Source organism: Arachis stenosperma, chromosome 5 (assembly GCF_014773155.1).
Source record: "Arachis stenosperma cultivar V10309 chromosome 5, arast.V10309.gnm1.PFL2, whole genome shotgun sequence".
NCBI lineage: Eukaryota > Viridiplantae > Streptophyta > Magnoliopsida > Fabales > Fabaceae > Arachis > Arachis stenosperma.
Window position 1 is genome coordinate 38,094,874 of NC_080381.1, and position 23,798 is coordinate 38,118,671.

At 39.2% G+C, this 23,798-nt stretch overlaps 1 non-coding gene across 1 annotated transcript; it reads left to right on the forward strand.

The window, feature by feature from the left end:
* Positions 1–18,963: 18,963 nt before the first annotated feature.
* On the forward strand, positions 18,964–19,067 carry LOC130984195 (small nucleolar RNA R71). The gene has a single exon (XR_009088144.1). It is a non-coding gene; the product is annotated as a small nucleolar RNA R71 (small nucleolar RNA).
* The last annotated feature ends 4,731 nt before the right edge of the window (positions 19,068–23,798 follow it).

Here is a 23,798-nt window from a genome sequence, read left to right on the forward strand (position 1 = left end):
CTAATCCACATTTTATGTCACTTATTCAGACTAGGACAATTGAAAATCCTACGTGTCACACACTCTTTGAAAATACTATTCCTTGTTAAATTAAAAAGTAGTGAGAAAGAGTTTTCAAGCTAATTCCAATATTACTTTTTCCAAAACAATATTTAGAATTCAAAATAGAGTTAGAATATTTTTCAACAATTCCAAATCTTTAGGGATGAAGAAACAAAAATTCAATTATGAAATAAATCAAATCATGAACCTCAAATAAAGTAAAACACCTAGATTAATAATCCATAAAAAGATGAACATAGTTCCTAACTTTAATAGAGGAGATTAGTTGCCCATGATCAAAAGAAAACCTAGAATTATGAATTGTAAAAACTGCCAAAGAATGAGCGGAGAAGAGGACTCACGTATGTGTCTTATTTCCTTATATATGTTACCTTAAAACCTAAAATTCAAAGTTCAAAAACAAAATCAAACTAAAATAGAATCAAATCTAACTAATTAATGTTTTTCTTCTCAAGTCAAGCTTTAGATCCTTTTCCAATTGATCTTCAATCAATGCTAAATGACATGAGCCTTGTGCCTAATATTCAATCTCTCATTTAAACTTAAAGGCTTAGAGATTAGTGAAAAAAATCAAAAAACCTTGGAGGGTGAAAGGTTCATGCATTGGACACAAGTGGACACATCCAACGTGGCTTGAAATTGATCACTAGAGGTGCCATGATTAAGGCATGATAGACGCAGCTCACACACATTAGACATGCTTTGAGGAGGCTTGATGGTGAGTTGGACGTGCCACTAGGCACGTTAAACACAAAGGTTAAAGGTGAGCCCTTGGGAGGGAGCTCTAAATGCATGTTGGACGTGCTCTCTCTCACGATGGACGTGAAGCTTGAGTGAGTCACTAGAGGGTGCCACCAAATGGCACATTGGACGTGCCCTCCTTTGGGTTCAATGTGAGCTTCTTTTGGCTTCTTAGAGGAGAGGTACAAATGACACGTTGGACGTTCTATAAGGTTTCATGTCAGGGTCTTTCTGTTCAGGTCCATAAACCTTGCTGTTTGATCCAGTACCCATTCTGTTTTCTCCAACACCTATTTTTTTGCTCATTTCTATTGACTTTCTTCCAATTTCTCCTGTAACAAAAGAATTCAAAGTAAATCAAAGTAATACTCATGAAATCATGAAATCATTGCTTAATTAACAAGAATACTTAGTGGTGGATGAAATTGTGATTCATTCTCTTTGTATTTGCATGAGATTTATTTAATGGCTCTTTGCTATGTGTGGACACAACTCCGTTCAACTTAACCAGCAAGTGTACTGGGTCATCCAAGTAATACCTTACGTAAGTAAGGGTCGATCCCACAGAGATTGTTGGTATGAAGCAAGCTATGGTCATCTTGTAAATCTCAATCAGGCGGATAGTAATTGATTATGGATTTCAAAAATTAATAATAAACAGAAAATAAAATAGGATAGAAATACTTATGTAAATCAATAGTGGGAATTTCAGATAGGTGCATGGAGGTGCTGTGCTCCTTCCATATCTCTATTTTCTTATTACATTCATCCAATCCTTCTTACTCCTTTCCATGGCAAGCTGTATGTAGGGCATCACCGTTGTCAATGGCTACATCCCATTCTCTCAGTGAAAATGGTCCAAATGCTCTGTCACAGCACGACTAATCATCTGTCGGTTCTCAATCAGGTTGGAATAGAATCCCTTGATTCTTTTGCGTCTGTCACTAACGCCCAGCCTTCAGGAGTTTGAAGTTCGTCACAGTCATTCAATTCCGAAATCGTACTCGGAATACCACAGACAAGGTTAGACTTTCCGGATTCCCATGAATGCCGCCATCAATTCTAGCTTATACCACGAAGATTCTGATTAAGGAATCCAAGAGATATGCGCCCGGCCTAAGGTAGAACGGAAGTGGTTGTCAGTCACGTGCGTTCATGGGTGAGAATGATGATGAGTGTCACGGATCATCACATTCATCAAGTTGAAGTGTAACGAATATCTTAGAATAGGAATAAAGAGAATTGAATAGAAAATAATAGTAATTGTATTGAAACTTGAGGTACAGCAGAGCTCCACACCCTTAATCTATGGTGTGTAGAAACTCCACCGTTGAAAATACATAAGTGAAAGGTTCAGGCATGGCCGAATGGCCAGCCCCCATGGTCTAAGGACTAGGCATCCAGAGATGTCTAATACACTAGTAAAAAGTTCTATTTATAATAAATTAGCTACTAGAGTTTACAGAAGTAAGTAATTGATGCATAAATCTACTTCCGGGGCCCACTTGGTGTATGTTTGGGCTGAGCTTGATCTATCCACGAGCTGAGGCTTCTATTGGAGTTGAATCCCAAGTTGTAACATGTTTTGGGCGTTCAACTCCGGGTCGTGACGTGTTTCTAGCGTTTTACTCCAGACAGCAACATGGAACTGGCGTTGAGCGCCAGTTTACGTCATCAATTCCCAAATAAGGTATGAACTATTATATATTGCTGGAAAGCTCTGGATGTCTACTTTCCAACGCCGTTGAGAGCGCGCCATTTGGAGTTTTTTAGCTCCAGAAAATCCATTTCGAGTGCAGGGAGGTCAGATTCCAACAGCATCAGCGGTCCTTTGTCAGCCTCCTTCTCAGAGTTTTGCTCAGGTCCCTCAATTTCAGCCAAAAATTACCTGAAATCACAGAAAAACACACAAACTCATAGTGAAGTCCATAAATGTGAATTTAACATAAAAACTAATGAAAACATCCCTAAAAGTAGCTTGAACTTACTAAAAACTACCTAAAAACAATGCCAAAAAGCGTATAAATTATCCGCTCATCACAACACCAAACTTAAATTGTTGCTTGTCCCCAAGAAACTGAAAATCAAATAGGATAAAAAGAAGAGAATATACTATAAATTCCAAAATATCAATGAATATTAATTCTAATTAGATGAGCGGGACTTGTAGCTTTTTGCTTCTGAACAGTTTTGGCATCTCACTTTTTTCTTTGAAGTTTAGAATGATTGGCTTCTCTAGGAACTTAGAATTTCGGATAGTGTTATTGACTTTCCTAGTTAAGTATGTTGATTCTTGAACACAACTACATATGAGTCTTGGCCGTGGCCCTAAGCATTTTGTTTTTCAGTATTACCACCGGATACATAAATGCCACAGACACATGACTGGGTGAACCTTTTCAGATTGTGACTTAGCTTTGCTAGAGTCCCCAGTTAGAGGTGTCCAGAGCTCTTAAGCACACTCTTTTTGCTTTGGATCACGACTTTAACCACTCGGTCTCAAGTTTTTCACTTGGACCTGCATAACACAAGCACATGGTTAGGGACAGCTTGAATTAGCCGCTTAGGCCTGGATTTTATTTCCTTGGGCCCTCCTATCCATTGATGCTCAAAGCCTTGGATCCTTTTTACCCTTGCCTTTTGGTTTTAAGGGCTATTGGCTTTCTCTGCTTGCTTTTTCTTTTTCTTTCTATTTTTTTTCACCATTTTTTTTCGCAAGCTTTTGCTATTCACTGCTTTTTCTTGCTTCAAGAATCAATTTCATGATTTTTCAGATTGTCAATAACATTTCTCTTTATTCATCATTCTTTCAAGAGCCAACAACTTTAACATTCATAAACAACAAGATCAAAAATATGTACTGTTCAAGCATTCATTCAGAAAACAAAAAGTATTGTCACCACATCAATATAATTGAACTAAATTCAAGGATAAATTCAAAATTCATGTACTTCTTGTTCTTTTGAATTAGGAACATTTTTCATTTAAGAGAGGTGAAGGATTCATGGAATTATTCATAACTTTAAGACATAGTTACTACATACTAATGATCATGAAGTAGAGACACAAAACATAGATAAACACAACATAAAAACCGAAAAGCAGAAAGAAATAAGAACAAGGAATGAATCCACCTTAGTGGCGTCTTCTTCTTGAAGGACCAACAATGTCCTTAAGCTCTTCTATGTCCCTTCCTTGCCTTTGTTGCTCCTCCCTCATTGCTCTTTGATCTTCTCTTATTTCATGGAGAATGATGGAGTGCTCATGATGTTCCACCCTTAATTGTTCCACATTGTAGCTCAAATCTTCTAAGGAAGTGTTGAGTTGTTCCCAATAGTTGTTGGGAGGAAAGTGCATCCCTTGAGGCATCTCAGGGATTTCTTGATGATGAGCTTCATGAACTTCTACTTCCTCTCTAATCATGATGCTATGAATCATGATGGCCCGATCCACAGTAACTTCAGATCGGTTGCTAGTGGGAATGATGGAGCGTTGAATGAACTCCAACCATCCTCTAGCCACAGGCTTGAGGTCCAGTCTTCTCAGTTGAACTGGCTTGCCTTTGGAGTCTCTTTTCCATTGAGCTCCTTCCACACATATGTCCATAAGGACTTGGTCCAACCTTTGATTAAAGTTGACCCTTCTAGTGTAGGGGCGTTCATCTCCTTGCATCATGGGCAAGTGGAATGCCAACCTCACATTTTCCGGACTAAAATCTAAGTATTTCCCCCGAACCATTGTGAGATAATTCTTTGGGCTCGGGATCATACTTTGATCATGGTTCTTAGTGATCCATGCATTGGCATAGAATTCTTGAACCATTAAGATTCTGACTTGTTGCATGGGGTTGGTTAGGACTTCCCAACCTCTTCTTCGGATTTCATGTCGGATCTCTGGATACTCATTTTTATTGAGCTTGAAAGGGACCTCAGGGATCACCTTCTTCTTTGCCACAACATCATAGAAATGGTCTTGATGGCTTTTGGAGATGAATCTTTCCATCTCCCATGACTCGGAGGTGGAAGCTTTTGTCTTCCCTTTTCCTTTTCTAGAGGATTATCCGGCCTTAGGTGCCATTGATGGTAATGGAAAAACAAAAAGCTTATGCTTTTACCACACCAAACTTAAAATATTGCTCGCCCTCGAGCAATAGAAGAAAGAAGAGAAGAAGAAGAAGAAGAAAATATGGAGGAGAGTGAGGGGAGAAGGATTCGGTCAAGGTGTAGAAGAGGGGGTTTGTGTTGTGTGGAAATGAAGTAGAATGGAAGGGTATATATAGGGAGGGGAAGGGGTGTAGTTTCAGTCATTTAGGGTGGGTTTGGGTGGAAAAGTGTTTTTGAATTTTGAAGGTAGGTGGGGTTTATGGGGAAGAGTGGATGGATTAAGAGGTAAGGTGGGAATATGTTAGGTGGGGATCCTGTGGGGTCCACAGATCCTGAGATGATCCTGTGAGGTCCACAGATCCTGAGGTGTCAAGAATTTACATCCCTGCACCAATTAGGCATATAGAATGCCTTTGCACACCATTCTGGCATTTAAACGCCGAGATGATGCACACTCTGGGCGTTCAACGCCCATGTGTAGCATGTTTCTGGCGTTGAACGCCAGTTCCATGCTTGTTACTGGCGTTCAGCGCCAGCTTTTCTCAAGGCACATTCCTGGCGTTCAAACGCCAGAATGTTGCTTGTTTCTGGCGTTCAGCGCTAGATTCATGCTCTGCTCTGGCGTTGAACGCCAGTCAGATGCTCCTTACTGGCGTTGAACTCCAGTATGTCCTCCCTCCAGGGCGTGATTTTTCTTCTGCTGTTTTTGATTCTGTTTTTAATTTTTATATTTTTTTCGTGACTCCACATGATCATGTACCTAATAAAACACAAAATAACAATAAAATAAAATAAAATAAAAATTAGATAATTAAAAATTGGGTTGCCTCCCAACAAGCGCTTCTTTAATGTCAATAGCTTGACAGTGGGCTCTCATGGAATCACAAGGTGATCAGGTCAATGTTATAAAACTCCCAACACCAAACTTAGAGTTTGGATATGGGGTCCTAACACCAAACTTAGAGTTTGGTTGTGGCCTCCCAACACCAAACTTAGAGTTTGACTGTGGGGGCTCTTCTTGACTCTGAACTGAGAGAAGCTCTTCATGCTTACTCTCTTTTGTCACAGAGGGATGGCCATGTGCCTTAAATACAAGGTAGTCCCCATTCAATTGAAGGACTAATTCACCTCTGTTGACATCTATCACAGCTCCTGCTGTGGCTAGGAAAGGTCTTCCAAGGATGATACACTCATCCTCTTCCTTCCTAGTGTCTAAGATTATGAAATCAGCAGGGATGTAAAGGCCTTCAACCTTTACTAACACGTCCTCTACTACTCCACAAGCTTGTCTTAATGACTTGTCTGCCAATTGTAATGAGAACAAGGCAGGTTGTACCTCAATGATCCCCAGCTTCTCCATTACAGAGAGTGGCATAAGATTTATCCCTGACCCCAGATCACACAGAGCTTTTTCAAAGGTCATGGTGCCTATGGTACAAGGTATTAAGAATTTGCCAGGATCTTGTCTCTTTTGAGGTAAAATTTTCTGAATCCAGGTGTCTAGTTCACCAATGAGCAAGGGAGGTTCACTTTCCCAAGTCTCATTACCAAACAACTTGGCATTCAGCTTCATGATAGCTCCTAAATATTGAGCAACTTGCTCTCCAGTCACATCTTCATCCTCTTCAGAGGAAGAATAGTCTTCAGAGCTCATGAATGGCAGAAGGAGATTTAATGGAATCTCTATGGTCTCTGTATGAGCCTCAGATTCCTTTGGATCCTTAATAGGAAACTCCCTCTTGCTTGAGAGACGTCCCAAGAGGTCCTCCTCACTAGGATTTTCGTCCTCCTCCTCCCTTGTGCATTCGGCCATATTGATCACATCAATGGCCTTGCACTCTCCTTTTGGATTCTCTTCTGTATTGCTTGGGAGAATACTGGGAGGAGTTTCAATGACTTTCTTACTCAGCTGGCCCACTTGTGCCTCCAGATTTCTGATGGAGGATCTTGTTTCACTCATGAAACTGAAAGTGGTCTTTGACAGATCAGAGACTAGATTGGCTAAATTAGAAGTGTTTTGTTCAGAATTCTCTGTCTGTTGCTGAGAAGATGATGGAAAAGGCTTGCTATTGCTCAGCTTATTGCGTCCACTGATGAGCGGATAATTTGTATGCTTTTTGGCATTGTTTTTAGTATGTTTTTAGTATCTTTTAGTTAGTTTTTAGTATATTTTTATTAGTTTTTAATTAAAATTCACTTTTCTGGACTTTACTATGAGTTTGTGTGTTTTTCTGTGATTTCAGGTATTTTCTGACTGAAATTGAGGGTCCTGAGCAAAAATCTGATCCAGAGACTGAAAAGGACTGCAGATGCTGTTGGATTCTGACCTCCCTGCACTCGAAGTGGATTTTCTGGAGCTACAGAAGCCCAATTGGCGCGCTCTCAACGGCATTGGAAAGTAGACATCCTGGGCTTTCCAGCAATATATAATAGTCCATACTTTGCCCAAGATTTGATGGCCCAAACCGGCGCTCAAAGTCACCTACAGAAATTCCAGCGTTAAACGCCGGAACTGGCATAAAAGCTGGAGTTAAACGCCCAAACTGGCATGAAAGCTGGCGTTTAACTCCAGAAAAGGTCTCTACACGAAATTCCTTCATTGCTCAGCCCAAGCACACACCAAGTGGGCCCGGAAGTGGATTTTTCTGTCATTTACTCATTTCTGTAAACCTTAGGACACTAGTTTACTACTTATAGGATCTTTTGACATTGTATCCGTACCTTATGCAACCTTATGACATTTTACACGTTTTCTTCCATAGCATGAGTCTCTAAACCCCATGGTTGGGGGTGAGGAGCTCTGCTGTGTCTTGATGGATTAATGCAATTACTACTGTTTCTTATTCAATCATGCTTGCTTCCATTCTAAGATAATACTCGTTCTTAATCCGGATGAATGTGATGATCCGTGACAATCATCATCATTCTCAACTATGAACACGTGCCTGACAACCACCTCTGTTCTATCTTAGATTGAGTAGTTATCTCTTGGGTTCTTTAATCGGAATCTTCGTGGTATAGGCAGGACCTGATGGCAGCATTCAAGAGAATCCGGAAGGTCTAAACCTTGTCTGTGGTATTCTGAGTAGGATTCAATGATTGAATGACTGTGACGTGCTTCAAACCTGTAACCTACTGGGCGTTAGTGACAGACGCAAAAGAGTGATTCTATTCCGGTAGGGGAGGGAACCAAACCGGTGATTGGCAGCACTGTGACAGAGTGTGTGCATTAGCTTTCACTGCGCGGATGGGAGGTAGCTGCTGACAACAGTGAAACCCTATACGAGCTTGCCATGGAAGGAGACTTGCGTGTTTGATGAAGAAGACAGTAGAAAAGGAGAGATTCAGAAGATGGAGCATCTCCAAACCTCAACCTGTTCTCCATTACTGCAATACAAGTAACCAATTCATGTTCTTTTGCTTTTCACAAACAATCCTGATAATTTCTGCTATCCTGACTAAGATTTACGAGATAACCATAGCTTGCTTCAAGCCGACAATCTCCGTGGGATCGACCCTTGCTCACGCAAGGTATTACTTGGACGACCCAGTGCACTTGCTGGTTAGTTGTGCGGGATTGCAAAAGTGTTATTGCAATTTCGTGCACCAAGTTTTTGGCGCCGTTGCCGGGGATTGTTCGAGTTTGGACAACTGACGGCTTGTCTTGTTGCTTAGATTAGGACTGTTTTATTTTTGTTGGTTTAGAGCCTTTTAGTTGAGTCTAGTTCATATTCTAAGTTTGGTGTCAATTGCATGCTTTTTGTTTTTCTTCTTTTAATTTTCGAATTTTTTTCTATTGTTCTTAGTCCCTTTTTGATTTATAAAAATTCTAAGTTTGGTGTCCTCTTTGTGTTTCTCCTTTAAAATTTTCGAAAAAATTAGTGTTTGATTTTCTAAAATTTTAAGTTTGGTGTCTTTTTGTGTTTTTCTCTTTCCTTTTTTTTAGAATCAAATCTTTTTCATAAAAATTTTTTCAATCACATCTTCTTAATTGCTGTTTTCAAAATCTTTTTTTTCACTAATTGATTTAGTTCTCAATTTGCTTTGATTTTATTTTATTTTTAATTTTCGAATTCTATTTTATTTTTCTTTTATCTTATTTTATTTTATTTTAAACTTCTTTTTTTTTGGTTATATATAAAAAAAAAAAACAAACAAAATTTATCTCTTTGCAATTATTATCATTTCCCTTTTGTCCATTATGGACTTAAGTGGAATTAACCAGTCCAGAATTTCTCTGGGGTCCTATGCCAACCCCAGTACAGCTGCATATGGGAGTAGCATCTGTGTACCTCCCATCAAAGCAAGCAGCTTTGAGCTAAACCCTCAACTCATTATCATAGTGCAGCAAAATTGCCAGTATTCCGGTCTTCCAGAGGAAGAACCTACTGAGTTTCTGGCACAGTTCTTACAAATTGCTGACACAATACATGATAAAGAGGTAGATCAGGATGTCTACAGACTGTTACTGTTTCCATTTGCTGTAAAAGATCAAGCAAAAAGGTGGTTGAATAACCAACCTACAGCAAGCATAAAGACATGGAAACAGTTATCAGAAAAATTCCTGAATCATTTTTACCCTCCAAAAAGGATGACACAGCTAAGGCTGGACATCCAAGGCTTTAAACAAGAGGATAATGAATCCCTTTATAATGCCTGGGAGAGGTATAGAGGTATGCTAAGAAAATGTCCCTCTGAAATGTTTTCAGAGTGGGTACAGTTAGACATTTTCTACTATGGGCTTACAGAAAAAGCTCAGATGTCTTTAGACCACTCAGCTGGTGGATCTATACACATGAGTAAGACAATTGAAGAAGCTCAAGAGCTTATAGACACTGTTGCTAGAAACCAATACTTGTATTCTAGCAATGAGTTCGTTCCAAAGGAGGAGGTCATGGCATTAGTCACTGATCCTAATCCTCAGGAACAGATGAATGAGCTTAATCAGCAGTTGCTTCTGATGACAGAACAGTTAGCAGAATTTAAAGAAATGCTCCATGATACTAAGGTTGCTAACAAGAGCATAGAACTGCAGTTGAATCAAGCAAAACAGCAAATATCTAAACAAATAACAGAAGAATGCCAAGCAGTTCAACTGAGGAGTGGGAAAACACTGAATGCCACTGCTCAAAAGAGCAAGAAGTCAATTAAGGAACAATTGACAGAGGATGACCAAGCCACTGTTCAAAATCCCTCTGAGGACAGTAAGAGCCCAGAGAGGAATATTATTGGCGTTCAAACGCCAGAAAGGGAAGAAAAGTTGGCGTTAAACGCCCATTCCTTGTCCAATACTGGCGTTCAAACGCCAGAACAGGGAGGAAAGCTGGCGTTAAACGCCCATTCCCTGCCCAGTTCTGGCGTTCAAACGCCAGAAAAGGGGGAGAAGTTGGCGTTTAACGCCCAAACTTCATCCACTCCTGGCGTTCAAACGCCCAAGGAGAATCAGGCACCTGAGAGCTCTGATGATTATCCCCCTAACAAGGCCTCTTCAACCATTTCTGTAAGGAATAAACCTGCAGCATCTAAGGTTGAAGAATATCAAGCCAAGATGCCTTATCCTCAGAAACTCCGCAAAGCGGAACAGGATAAGCAATTTGCCCGCTTTGCAGACTATCTAAGGACTCTTGAAATAAAGATTCCGTTTGCAGAGGCACTTGAGCAAATACCTTCTTATGCTAAGTTCATGAAAGAGATCTTAAGCCATAAGAAGAATTGGAGAGAAACTGAAAAAGTATTTCTCACTGAAGAATGCAGTGCAGTCATTTTGAAAAGCTTACCAGAAAAGCTTCAAGATCCTGGAAGCTTTATGATACCCTGCACATTAGAAGGCGCCTGCACCAAGATAGCCCTATGTGATCTTGGAGCAAGCATCAATCTAATACCTGCATCCACTATCAGAAAGCTTGGGTTGACTGGAGAAGTCAAACCAACCAGGATATGCCTCCAACTTGCTGATGGTTCCATTAAACACCCATCAGGCATAATAGAGGACATGATTGTCAAGGTGGGGCCATTTGCCTTTCCAACTGACTTTGTGGTGTTGGAAATGGAGGAGCACAAAAGTGCAACTCTCATTCTAGGAAGACCTTTCCTGGCAATTGGACGAACTCTCATTGATGTACATAAAGAGGAAGTAACCCTGAGAGTCAATGAGGATGAGTTCAAGTTGAATGCTGTGAAAGCTATGCAGTATCCAGACACACCAGAAGACTGCATGGACGTTGACATTATTGATTCTCTGGTAGAAGAGATCAATATGGCTGAAAGCCTAGAATCAGAGCTTGAGGACATCTTCAAAGATGCTCAACCTGATCAAGAAGAACTAGAGGAAGTAAAGGAATTTTCGAAAATTCCTCAGGAGGAGGGTAAGCCTCCCAAGCCTGAACTCAAACCATTACCATCATCCTTGAAATATGCATTTCTGGGAGAGGGTGACACTTTTCCAGTGATTATAAGCTCAGCTTTAAATCCACAGGAAGAGGAAGCACTGATTAAAGTGCTAAGGACACACAAGACAGCTCTTGGGTGGTCCATAAGTGATCTCAAGGGTATTAGCCCAGCTAGATGCATGCACAATATCCTATTGGAGGATAATGCCAAACCAGTGGTTCAACCACAGAGGAGGCTAAATCCTGCCATGAAGGAGGTGGTGCAGAAAGAGGTCACTAAATTACTGGAGGCTGGGATTATTTATCCTATTTCTGATAGCCCCTGGGTGAGCCCTGTCCAAGTTGTTCCCAAAAAGGGAGGCATGACAGTGGTTCATAATGAAAAAAATGAACTGGTTCCTACAAGAACAGTCACAGGGTGGCGCATGTGTATTGACTACAGAAGACTCAATACAGCCACCAGAAAGGATCATTTTCCTTTACCATTCATAGACCAAATGCTAGAAAGACTAGCTGGCCATGATTATTACTGCTTTTTGGATGGCTATTCAGGCTACAACCAAATTGCAGTAGACCCTCAGGACCAAGAGAAAACAGCATTCACCTGCCCTTCAGGCGTGTTTGCCTATAGGAGAATGCCTTTTGGTCTATGCAATGCACCTGCAACCTTTCAGAGGTGCATGCTCTCTATCTTCTCAGATATGGTAGAGAAATTTCTGGAAGTCTTCATGGATGACTTTTCAGTATATGGAGACTCATTTAGCTCCTGTCTTAACCACCTATCACTTGTCTTGAAAAGATGCCAAGAGACTAACCTGGTTTTAAACTGGGAGAAATGTCACTTTATGGTGACTGAAGGAATTGTCCTTGGGCACAAAATTTCAAGCAGGGGAATAGAGGTGGATAAGGCAAAGGTAGAGGTAATTGAAAAATTACCACCACCTGCCAATGTTAAGGCAATCAGAAGCTTTCTTGGGCATGCAGGATTTTACAGAAGGTTTATCAAGGATTTTTCGAAAATTGCCAAACCTCTGAGTAATCTGCTAGCTGCTGACACTCCATTTATCTTTGATAATGAGTGTCTGCAGGCATTTGAGACCCTGAAAGCTAAGCTGGTCACAGCACCAGTTATCTCTGCACCAGACTGGACATTGCCATTTGAATTAATGTGTGATGCCAGTGATCATGCCATTGGTGCAGTGTTGGGACAGAGGCATAACAAGCTTTTGCACGTCATTTATTATGCCAGCCGTGTTCTAAATGACGCACAAAAGAACTACACAACCACAGAAAAAGAATTACTTGCAGTGGTTTATGCCATTGACAAGTTTAGATCCTACCTAGTAGGATCCAAAGTGATTATGTACACTGACCATGCTGCTCTTAAATACTTACTCACTAAGCAGGATTCAAAACCCAGGCTTATCAGATGGGTGTTGCTTCTGCAAGAGTTTGATATAGAAATAAGAGACAGAAAAGGGACAGAGAATCAAGTAGCTGATCATCTGTCCAGAATAGAGCCAGTAGTTGGGACGTCCCTCCCTTCTACTGAGATTTCTGAGACTTTCCCAGATGAGCAATTATTTGCCATTCAGGAAGCTCCATGGTTTGCAGACATTGCAAACTATAAAGCTGTGAGGTTCATACCCAAAGAGTACAGCTACATGCAGAGAAAGAAATTAATTTCAGATGCCAAGTACTACCTTTGGGATGAACCATATCTCTTTAAGAGATGTGCTGACGGAGTGATCCGCAGGTGTGTACCCAGAGAAGAAGCACAGAGGATCCTATGGCACTGCCATGGATCACAGTATGGAGGACATTTTGGAAGTGAGCGAACAGCCACTAAAGTCCTCCAATGTGGCTTCTACTGGCCTACTCTCTATAAAGATTCCCGAGAGTTTGTGCGTAACTGTGACAGTTGCCAAAGAGCTGGTAACCTGCCTCATGGATATGCCATGCCTCAACAAGGGATATTAGAGATAGAGCTGTTTGATGTATGGGGAATTGACTTCATGGGGCCATTCCCACCATCATACTCAAATACTTACATTCTGGTGGCAGTGGACTATGTATCTAAGTGGGTAGAAGCAATTGCTACACCCACTAATGATACTAAGACCGTACTGAAATTCCTCCAGAAGAATATTTTCAGCAGATTTGGCGTCCCCAGAGTGCTAATCAGTGATGGGGGCACTCATTTCTGCAATAAACAGCTATACTCTGCTATGGTTAGATATGGAATCAGCCATAAAGTGGCAACTCCGTATCATCCACAGACAAATGGACAAGCAGAGGTCTCTAACAGAGAACTAAAAAGAATCCTAGAACAGACTGTAATGGCCCGAAGAAAGGATTGGGCAAAGAGTTTGGATGATGCTCTGTGGGCATACAGAACAGCATTCAAGACTCCTATAGGCACCTCTCCATACCAATTGGTGTATGGGAAGGCCTGCCATTTGCCTGTGGAACTGGAACATAAAGCCTACTGGGCAACCAGATTCCTAAACATGGATGCACAGTTAGCTGGTGAGAAAAGACTGCTCCAGCTAAATGAGCTAGAGGAGTTCAGACTCAATGCCTTTGAGAATGCAAAAATTTATAAGGAAAAGGCAAAGAAGTGGCATGACAAGAGATTGTCAACCAGAGTCTTTGAGCCAGGACAAAAAGTTCTGCTCTTCAACTCCAGGCTCAAACTGTTTCCAGGAAAACTCAAGTCCCGGTGGAGGGGTCCGTATGTGATTACAGGAGTATCACCATATGGATATGTTGAGCTTCAGGATATTGATTCTGACAAGAAGTTCATTGTTAATGGACAGAGAATCAAGCACTATCTTGAAGGAAATTTTGAGCAGGAATGCTCAAAACTGAGACCAGAGTGATTCTCAGTGAAAGTCCAGCTAAAGACAGTAAAGAAGCGCTTACTGGGAGGCAACCCAGTCATTAGGAAGTTGTATGAATTGTTCTTACAGAGGCAAGTATCTAAAATGAAGGTATTCACAGAGTTACAGAAGGATTCAGCTCAAAAAGCAGAGAAAATGAGCTTACTGGCGAAAAAACGCCAGTAAGGTGCATTTTGGGCGTTAAACGCCAGAATGGGTACCATTCTGGGCGTTTAACGCCAGTAATGGTACCATTTTGGGTGTTAAACGCCAGAATGGGTACCATTCTGGGCGTTTAACGCCAGGTGTGCAGCATCACTGGGCGTTCAGAAAAACGCCCAGTGAGGAAGGTTTTCTGGCGTTTAACGCCAGCCAGGGTACCTGGCTGGGCGTTAAACGCCTAAAAAGGGTGCCAAGTGGGCGTTAAACGCCAGAATGGGTGCCATTCTGGGCGTTTAACGCCAGAAAGGTGGGGGGACCACATTTTTGTTTTCAACTCAAATTTTTCAAACTTTCCTCTTTTTACCCATAATCTTCTACATAAATGCACTTCAACCTTTCATCATTCACTTTCAAATCTTCACAAATCAAAACCATTCTTCAAATCTATTTCAAAATAATCTCAAATCTTCTTCAAAAGCTCACCCTTTTCTCAAATTTTTTTCAAAATCTTTTCAAATTTCCTTTCAAATCTCTCTTTTGTTTTCGAAATTCTCCTCCCCCCACTCTATAAATGAATGTTCCTCACCCCTCCTTCCTCACACCATTCGAAATTCCTCTCTCTCTCTCTCTCTCTTCTCTTCTTTCTTTTCTTTTTGCTTGAGGACAAGCAAACCTCTAAGTTTGGTGTGCTTTTCCGTGATCACTAAGCCAAGGTTCATCAATATCATGGCTCCTAAGGGAAAACAAACCAATTTAAGAGGCAAGAAAGAGAATAATCCAAAGAATCTTTGGAATGAAGAGAAGTTCTTAACCAAAGAACATGAAGACCATTATCATAAAATAATGGGTCTGAGGTCAGTGATCCCGGAAGTTAAATTTGATCTGAAAGAAGATGAATATCCGGGGATCCAAGAGCAAATTCGAAACAGAGGATGGGAAGTTCTAACCAATCCTGAGACAAAGGTTGGAAGGAACATGGTTCAGGAATTCTACTCAAATCTGTGGCTAACAGATAAGCAGAGGATGACTGGAACTGCTTACCATACTCATAGAACCATGGTCAGAGGGAAAGTTATATACTTCCATCTGGACAAAATAAGGGAAATATTCAAGTTGCCTCAACTGCAAGATGATCCTGATTCCTTTAATAGGAGGATGGTGAGAGTAGATAAGGGGTTGGATCAGGTTCTAGAGGACATATGCCTCCCTGGAACTAAGTGGATAACCAATTCTAAGGGTGTCCCAAACCAACTCAAGAGGGGAGACCTCAAACCAATTGCAAGAGGTTGGCTAGACTTTATTGGGCGTTCCATACTGCCCACTAGCAACCGTTCTGAGGTCACCATCAAGAGAGCAGTGATGATTCATTACATTATGCTTGGAAAAGAAGTGGAGGTTCATCATCTGATTGCCTGTGAGATCTACACAATTGCAGATAGGAATTCCACTGTAACCAAATTGGCTTACCCAAGCTTGATCTCCTTGCTCTGTAAAGAGGCTGGGGTGAAGATAGAAGAAGATGAATTCATACCCATTGAACACCCAATCACCAAGAAGACAATGGAAGGAGCAAGAGAAGCAGGGGCGTGAACTCCAAGAGATGAAACGCCAAAAGCTCTCCTCTCAAGCTGAGGGAGCATCCACTTCTCAAAATCAAGGTTGTTGAGTCCTAACTCTGTGAAAACCTCTATCATTAGGAGCCTCTGTTTTTCGTTTTTTTTTATTTTCCTTTGTTCTTATTTTTCGTTTTTCTAGTCTCATTCTATATCTATTTTTGAGTCTTGTTTTTAATTCATAATTAATAAAATTAAAGTTATGCCTTAAAGTTATGAATGTCCTATGAATCCATCACCTCTCTTAAAAGAAAAATGCTTTAATCACAAAAGAACAAGAAGTACAGGGTTTCAAAATTTATCTCTGAAACTAGTTGAATTAGTTTGATGTGGTGACAATACTTTTTGTTTTCTGAATGAATGCTTGAACAGTGCATATGTCTCTTGAATTTGTTGTTTTAAGAATGTTAAATTTGTTGGCTCTTGAAAGAATGAGGAGAAAGAGAACTGTTATTGAGGATCTGAAAAATCATCAAATTGATTCTTGAAGCAAGAAAAAGCAAAAAAAAAAATTTCAAAAAAAAAAAAGAAAGAAAAAGAAAAAGAGAAGGAAATAAAGTTGTGATCCAAGGCAACAAGAGTGTGCTTAAGAACCCTGGACACCTCTAATTGGGGACTTTAGCAAAGCTGAGTCACAATCCAAAAAGGTTCACCCAATTATGTGTCTGTGGCATGTATGTATCCGGTGGTAATACTGGAAGACAGAGTGCTTTGGGCCACAGCCAAGACTCATACACTGGCTATGTTCAAGAATCAATATACTTAACTAGGAGAATCAATAACACTATCTGAGTTCTGAGTTCTCATAGATGCTAATCATTCTGAGCTTCAAAGGATAGAGTGAGATGCCAAAACTGTTCGGAGGCAAAAAGCTACTAGTCCCGCTCATCTAATTGGAGCTATGTTTCTTTGATATTTTGGAGTCTATAGTATATTCTCTTCTTTTTATCCTATTTTGATTTTCAGTTGCTTGGAAACAAGCAACAATTTAAGTTTGGTGTTGTGATGAGTGGATAATTTGTATGCTTTTTGGCATTGTTTTTAGTATGTTTTTAGTATCTTTTAGTTAGTTTTTAGTATATTTTTATTAGTTTTTAATTAAAATTCACTTTTCTGGACTTTACTATGAGTTTGTGTGTTTTTCTGTGATTTCAGGTATTTTCTGACTGAAATTGAGGGTCCTGAGCAAAAATCTGATCCAGAGACTGAAAAGGACTGCAGATGCTGTTGGATTCTGACCTCCCTGCACTCGAAGTGGATTTTCTGGAGCTACAGAAGCCCAATTGGCGCGCTCTCAACGGCATTGAAAGTAGACATCCTGGGCTTTCCAGCAATAGATAATAGTCCATACTTTGCCCAAGATTTGATGGCCCAAACCGGCGCTCAAAGTCACCTACAGAAATTCCAGCGTTAAACGCCGGAACTGGCATAAAAGCTGGAGTTAAATGCCCAAACTGGCATGAAAGCTGGCGTTTAACTCCAGAAAAGGTCTCTACACGAAATTCCTTCATTGCTCAGCCCAAGCACACACCAAGTGGGCCCGGAAGTGGATTTTTCTGTCATTTACTCATTTCTGTAAACCTTAGGACACTAGTTTACTACTTATAGGATCTTTTGACATTGTATCCGTACCTTATGCAACCTTATGACATTTTACACGTTTTCTTCCACAGCATGAGTCTCTAAACCCCATGGTTGGGGGTGAGGAGCTCTGCTGTGTCTTGATGGATTAATGCAATTACTACTGTTTCTTATTCAATCATGCTTGCTTCCATTCTAAGATAATACTCGTTCTTAATCCGGATGAATGTGATGATCCGTGACAATCATCATCATTCTCAACTATGAACACGTGCCTGACAACCACCTCTGTTCTATCTTAGATTGAGTAGTTATCTCTTGGGTTCTTTAATCGGAATCTTCGTGGTATAGGCAGGACCTGATGGCAGCATTCAAGAGAATCCGGAAGGTCTAAACCTTGTCTGTGGTATTCTGAGTAGGATTCAATGATTGAATGACTGTGACGTGCTTCAAACCTGTAACCTACTGGGCGTTAGTGACAGACGCAAAAGAGTGATTCTATTCCGGTAGGGGAGGGAACCAAACCGGTGATTGGCAGCACTGTGACAGAGTGTGTGCATTAGCTTTCACTGCGCGGATGGGAGGTAGCTGCTGACAACAGTGAAACCCTATACGAGCTTGCCATGGAAGGAGACTTGCGTGTTTGATGAAGAAGACAGTAGAAAAGCAGAGATTCAGAAGATGGAGCATCTCCAAACCTCAACCCGTTCTCCATTACTGCAATACAAGTAACCAATTCATGTTCTTTTGCTTTTCACAAACAATCCTGATAATTTCTGCTATCCTGACTAAGATTTACGAGATAACCATAGCTTGCTTCAAGCCGACAATCTCCGTGGGATCGACCCTTGCTCACGCAAGGTATTACTTGGACGACCCAGTGCACTTGCTGGTTAGTTGTGCGGGATTGCAAAAGTGTTATTGCAATTTCGTGCACCATCCACCATTGTTAAAGCCTTGTTGAGGCTTTTGTTGATCCTTCCATGAGAAGTTTGGATGATTTTTCCATGATGAGTTATAGGTGTTTCCATAAGGCTCACCCATGTAATTAACCTCTGCCATTGTAGGGTTCTCAGGATCATAAGCTTCTTCAGAAGCTGCCTCTTTAGTACTGTTGGATGCATTTTGCCATCCATTCAGACTTTGAGAGATCATGTTGACTTGCTGAGTCAAAACTTTGTTCTGAGCCAATATGGCATTCAGAGCATCAATTTCAAGAACTCCCTTCCTCTGAGGCGTCACATTATTCATAGAATTCCTCTTAGAAGTGTACATGAACTGGTTATTTGCAACCATGTCAATAAGTTCTTGAGCTTCTGCAGGTGTTTTCTTTAGGTGAATGGATCCACCTGCAAAATGGTCCAGTGACATTTTCGAAAATTCAGATAGACCATAATAGAATATATCTAATATGGTCCATTCTGAAAACATGTCAGATGGACACCTTTTGGTCAACTGCTTGTATCTTTCCCAAGCTTCATAGAGGGATTCACCATCTTTTTGCTTGAAGGTTTGAACATCCACTCTAAGCTTGCTCAGCTTTTGAGGAGGAAAGAATTTATCCAAGAAAGCCGTGACCAGCTTATCCCAGGAGTCCAGGCTATCCTTAGGTTGTGAATCCAACCATATTCTAGCTCTGTCTCTTACAGCAAAAGGAAAAAGCATGAGCCTGTAGACTTCAGGATCTACTCCATTAGTCTTAACAGTCTCAAAAATATGCAAGAACTCAGTTAAAAATTGGTAAGGATCTTTAGATGGAAGTCCATAAAACTTGCAGTTCTGTTGCATTAAAGCAACTAGTTGAGGTTTAAGCTCAAAATTGTTGGCTCCAATGGCAGGAATGGAGATGCTTCTTCCATCAAATTTGGATGTTGGTTTTGTGAAGTCACCAAGCATTCTCCTTGCATTATTGTTGTTGGGTTCGGCTGCCATCTCATTCTCTTGTTCGAAAATTTCTGAAAGGTTTTTTCTGGATTGTTTAGCTTCTCTTAGTTTCCTCTTCAGAGTCCTTTCAGGTTCAGGATCAATTTCAATAAGAGTGCCTTTTTCCTTGTTCCTGCTCATATGAAAGAGAAGAAAACAAGAAAAGAAGAGGAATCCTCTATGTCACAGTATAGAGATTCCTTTATGTTAGTAGAAGAAGAAAGGGGAGAAGAGTGAAGAAGAATGGGTTCGGATTTTTAGATGAAGAGAGGTGAAGAGAAGTGTTAGTAAATAAATAATTAAATAGAATAAGAAAAGAGAGGGAGAATTCGAAAATTAATTTTTGAAAAGGAGTTAATAATTTTAAAAATTAAAGATAAGATATGATTAAAATTAAAATTTAAAACAATTAAAAAGAATTTTTGAAAAAGAGAGAGGTATTTTCGAAAATTGAAGAGGGAAAAGTAGTTAGGTGGTTTTGAAAAAGATAAGAAACAAACAAAAAGTCAAATAGTTAGTTGAAAAAAAATATTAAAATCAAATTTGAAAAGATAAGAAGATAAGAAGTTAGATAAGATATTTTGAAATCAAAATTTTGAAAAAGATAAAATTTTTGAAAAAGATATGATAAAAGATAAAAAGATTTAATTTTTAAAATTAAAATTAATTACTTAACTAACAAGAAACTAAAAGATAGGAATCTAGAATTTAAAGATTGAACCTTTCTTAACAAGAAAGTAACAAACTTCAAATTTTTGAATCAATCATATTACTTGTTAGTGTAATTTCGAAAATTAGATATAAAGATAAGAAAAAGATTTTGAAAATATTTTGAAAAAGATTTTTGAAATTTTCGAAAAAGAGGAAAAATTGGAAAAGATATGATTTTTGAAAAAGATTTTGAAAAGATAAGATTTTTAAATTTTTGAAAATTTGACTTGACTTGTAAGAAACAACTAATTTTGAAAATTTTTGACTAAGTCAACTCAAATTTTCAAAAATTTGAGAAAAAAAAGGAAAAGATATTACTTTTTTTTTATTTTTGAATTTTTAAAGATGAGAGAGAAAAACATAAAAATGACCCAAAACATGAAAATTTTGGATCAAAACGCATGATGCATGTAAGAACATTATGAATGTCAAGATGAACACCAAGAACACTTTGAAGATCATGATGAACATCAAGAACAGAATTTTGAAAAATTTTTGATGCAAAGAAAACATGCAAGACACCAAACTTAGAAATCTTTAATGCATGGACTCTAACAAACAAAAAATGCATATGAAAAACAACAAACAACACAAAATAAGAAAACATCAAGATCAAACAAGAAGACTTGTCAAGAACAACTTGAAGATCATGAAGAACACCATGAATGTATGAATTTTCGAAAAAATGCAAGAAAAATTTTTAAAGCATGCAATTGACACCAAACTTAAAAGTTGACTCAAGACTCAAATAAGAAACACAAAATATTTTTTATTTTTATGATTTTATGATTTTTTTGGATTTTTATTAATTTTTTTTCGAAAAATATTTTTGGAAAAACAAAAAAGAAAAGAAAATTTTGAAAAAGATTTTTGAAAAGTTTTGAAAAGAAAATTACCTAATCTGAGCAACAAGATGAACCGTCAGTTGTTCATACTCGAACAATCCCCGACAACGGCGCCAAAAACTTGGTGGATGAAATTGTGATTCATTCTCTTTGTATTTGCATGAGATTTATTTAATTGCTCTTTGCTATGTGTGGACACAACTCCGTTCAACTTAACCAGCAAGTGTACTGGGTCATCCAAGTACTACCTTACGTGAGTAACGGTCGATCCCACAGAGATTGTTAGTATGAAGCAAGCTATGGTCATCTTGTAAATCTCAGTCAGGCGGATAGTAATTGATTATGGATTTCGAAAATTAATAATAAACAGAAAATAAAATAGGATAGAAATACTTATGTAAATCAATAGTGGGAATTTCAGATAGGTGCATGGAGGTGCTGTGCTCCTTCCATATCTCTATTTTCTTATTACATTCATCCAATCCTTCTTACTCCTTTCCATGGCAAGCTGTATGTAGGGCATCACCGTTGTCAATGGCTACATCCCATCCTCTCAGTGAAAATGGTCCAAATGCTCTGTCACAGCATGGCTAATCATCTGTCGGTTCTCAATCAGGTTGTAATAGAATCCCTTGATTCTTTTGCGTCTATCACTAACGCCCAGCCTTCAGGAGTCTGAAGCTCATCACAGTCATTCAATCCCGGAATCCTACTCGGAATACCACAGACAAGGTTAGACTTTCCGGATTTCCATGAATGCCGCCATCAATTCTAGCTTATACCACGAAGATTCTGATTAAGGAATCAAAGAGTTATGCGCCCGGCCTAAGGTAGAACGGAAGTGGTTGTCAGTCACGCGCGTTCATAGGTGAGAATGATGATGAGTGTCACGGATCATCACATTCATCAAGTTGAAGTGCAACGAATATCTTAGAATATGAATAAAGAGAATTGAATAGAAAATAATAGTAATTGTATTGAAACTTGAGGTACAGCAGAGCTCCACACCCTTAATATATGGTGTGTAGAAACTCCACCGTTGAAAATACATAAGTGAAAGGTTCAGGCATGGCCGAATGGCCAACCTCCATGGTCTAAGGACTAGGCATCCAGAGATGTCTAATACACTAGTAAAAAGTTCTATTTATAATAAATTAGCTACTAGGGTTTACAGAAGTAAGTAATTGATGCATAAATCCACTTCCGGGACCCACTTGGTGTATGTTTGGACTGAGCTTGATCTATCCACGAGCTGAGGCTTCTATTGGAGTTGAACCCCAAGTTGTAATGTGTTTTGAGCGTTCAACTCCGGGTCGTGACGTGTTTCTGGCGTTTTACTCCAGACAGCAACATGGAACTGGCCTTGAGCGCCAGTTTACGTCATCAATTCCCAAATAAAGTATGAACTATTATATATTGCTGGAAAGCTCTGGATGTCTACTTTCCAACGCCGTTGAGAGCGCGCTATTTGGAGTTTTTTAGCTCCAGAAAATCCATTTCGAGTGCAGGGAGGTCAGATTTCAACAGCATCAGCAGTCCTTTGTCAGCCTCCTTCTCAGAGTTTTGCTCAGGTCCCTCAATTTCAGCCAAAAATTACCTGAAATCACAGAAAAACACACAAACTCATAGTGAAGTCCAGAAATGTGAATTTAACATAAAAACTAATGAAAACATCCCTAAAAGTAGCTTGAACTTACTAAAAACTACCTAAAAACAATGCCAAAAAGCGTATAAATTATCCGCTCATCACTTAGTTTATTGAATGAAGTTCTAAAGGAAAAACAACTAAAGATGTGGCTGCATCAAGTATACATCATTTATCACAATAATTATTGCAAGATCCAATCTAGTTTCAGTAGGGAAGCTTTGATGGAGAGATTATTGTTAGTCTATAATTTTTCAATAGAATTTCATTGCAAGCATAGTCCAAACCGATGAGTAACCCTCAATCAAAGTTTAAAAGGTTGTCACAATACAAACCAAAATAACCGGGAGTAGAATTTTGGGTCGTTCTCCCTAGGAATTGCAATTGAGTACTCAATTATTGGCTTTGAGAAAAATCGGGGAATCGATAGCAAGAGACAAGAAATGTAAATAACAAGAAATTAAAGAAGCAAATATTAACTAAATGTCAAAAGCAATTAAAATAAGGCAATTAAAGAAATCAACCAAGAAAGATTTTGGCAAAGGTTGATGGTCAAGGATCACTATCCTTGTTACTAACCACAACATGATGATTACGAGGATCAATCCCACTTTGTCATCCCTAACATTGGCAGAAAGTCAAATGGGCTTAATTAATCCTAATCCGTAAGTCCTAGCCAACTGACTAATTAACTTAGTGAAAGACTAGCGTCAATAGAAACAAGACCAATTAGGATCTTCAAATTATCAATCATTTGGACATTAGTAACTCAAGGTTACCTAAGTTACCAACCCAAGTCAAGAATACAAAAATCTACTCTAAAACTAATTCAAGCATTTTATCAAACACTTGGCATGCATAATGTAAGAACTGAAAATAATTAACGCTTGATTAACATAAAATAATAATAAATTAATTGCTGAAAATAGGTTCCAAATATTTAGAATGTTAATTAGAAAATTTAAATATGATATTTGGATTCAGTAGATTTTTCTGAGTTGGAAAATACAATTTTCTCCAGAAATTTGCGTAAAAATGCGTACTGGTAATTAACCAGAAGTATCGGCTTAAATCTGTCTGATACTGTGTGAGAATGATAAAAACAGTAGAAAAAGTTAGGAAATAAATTAAAGTTGAAAA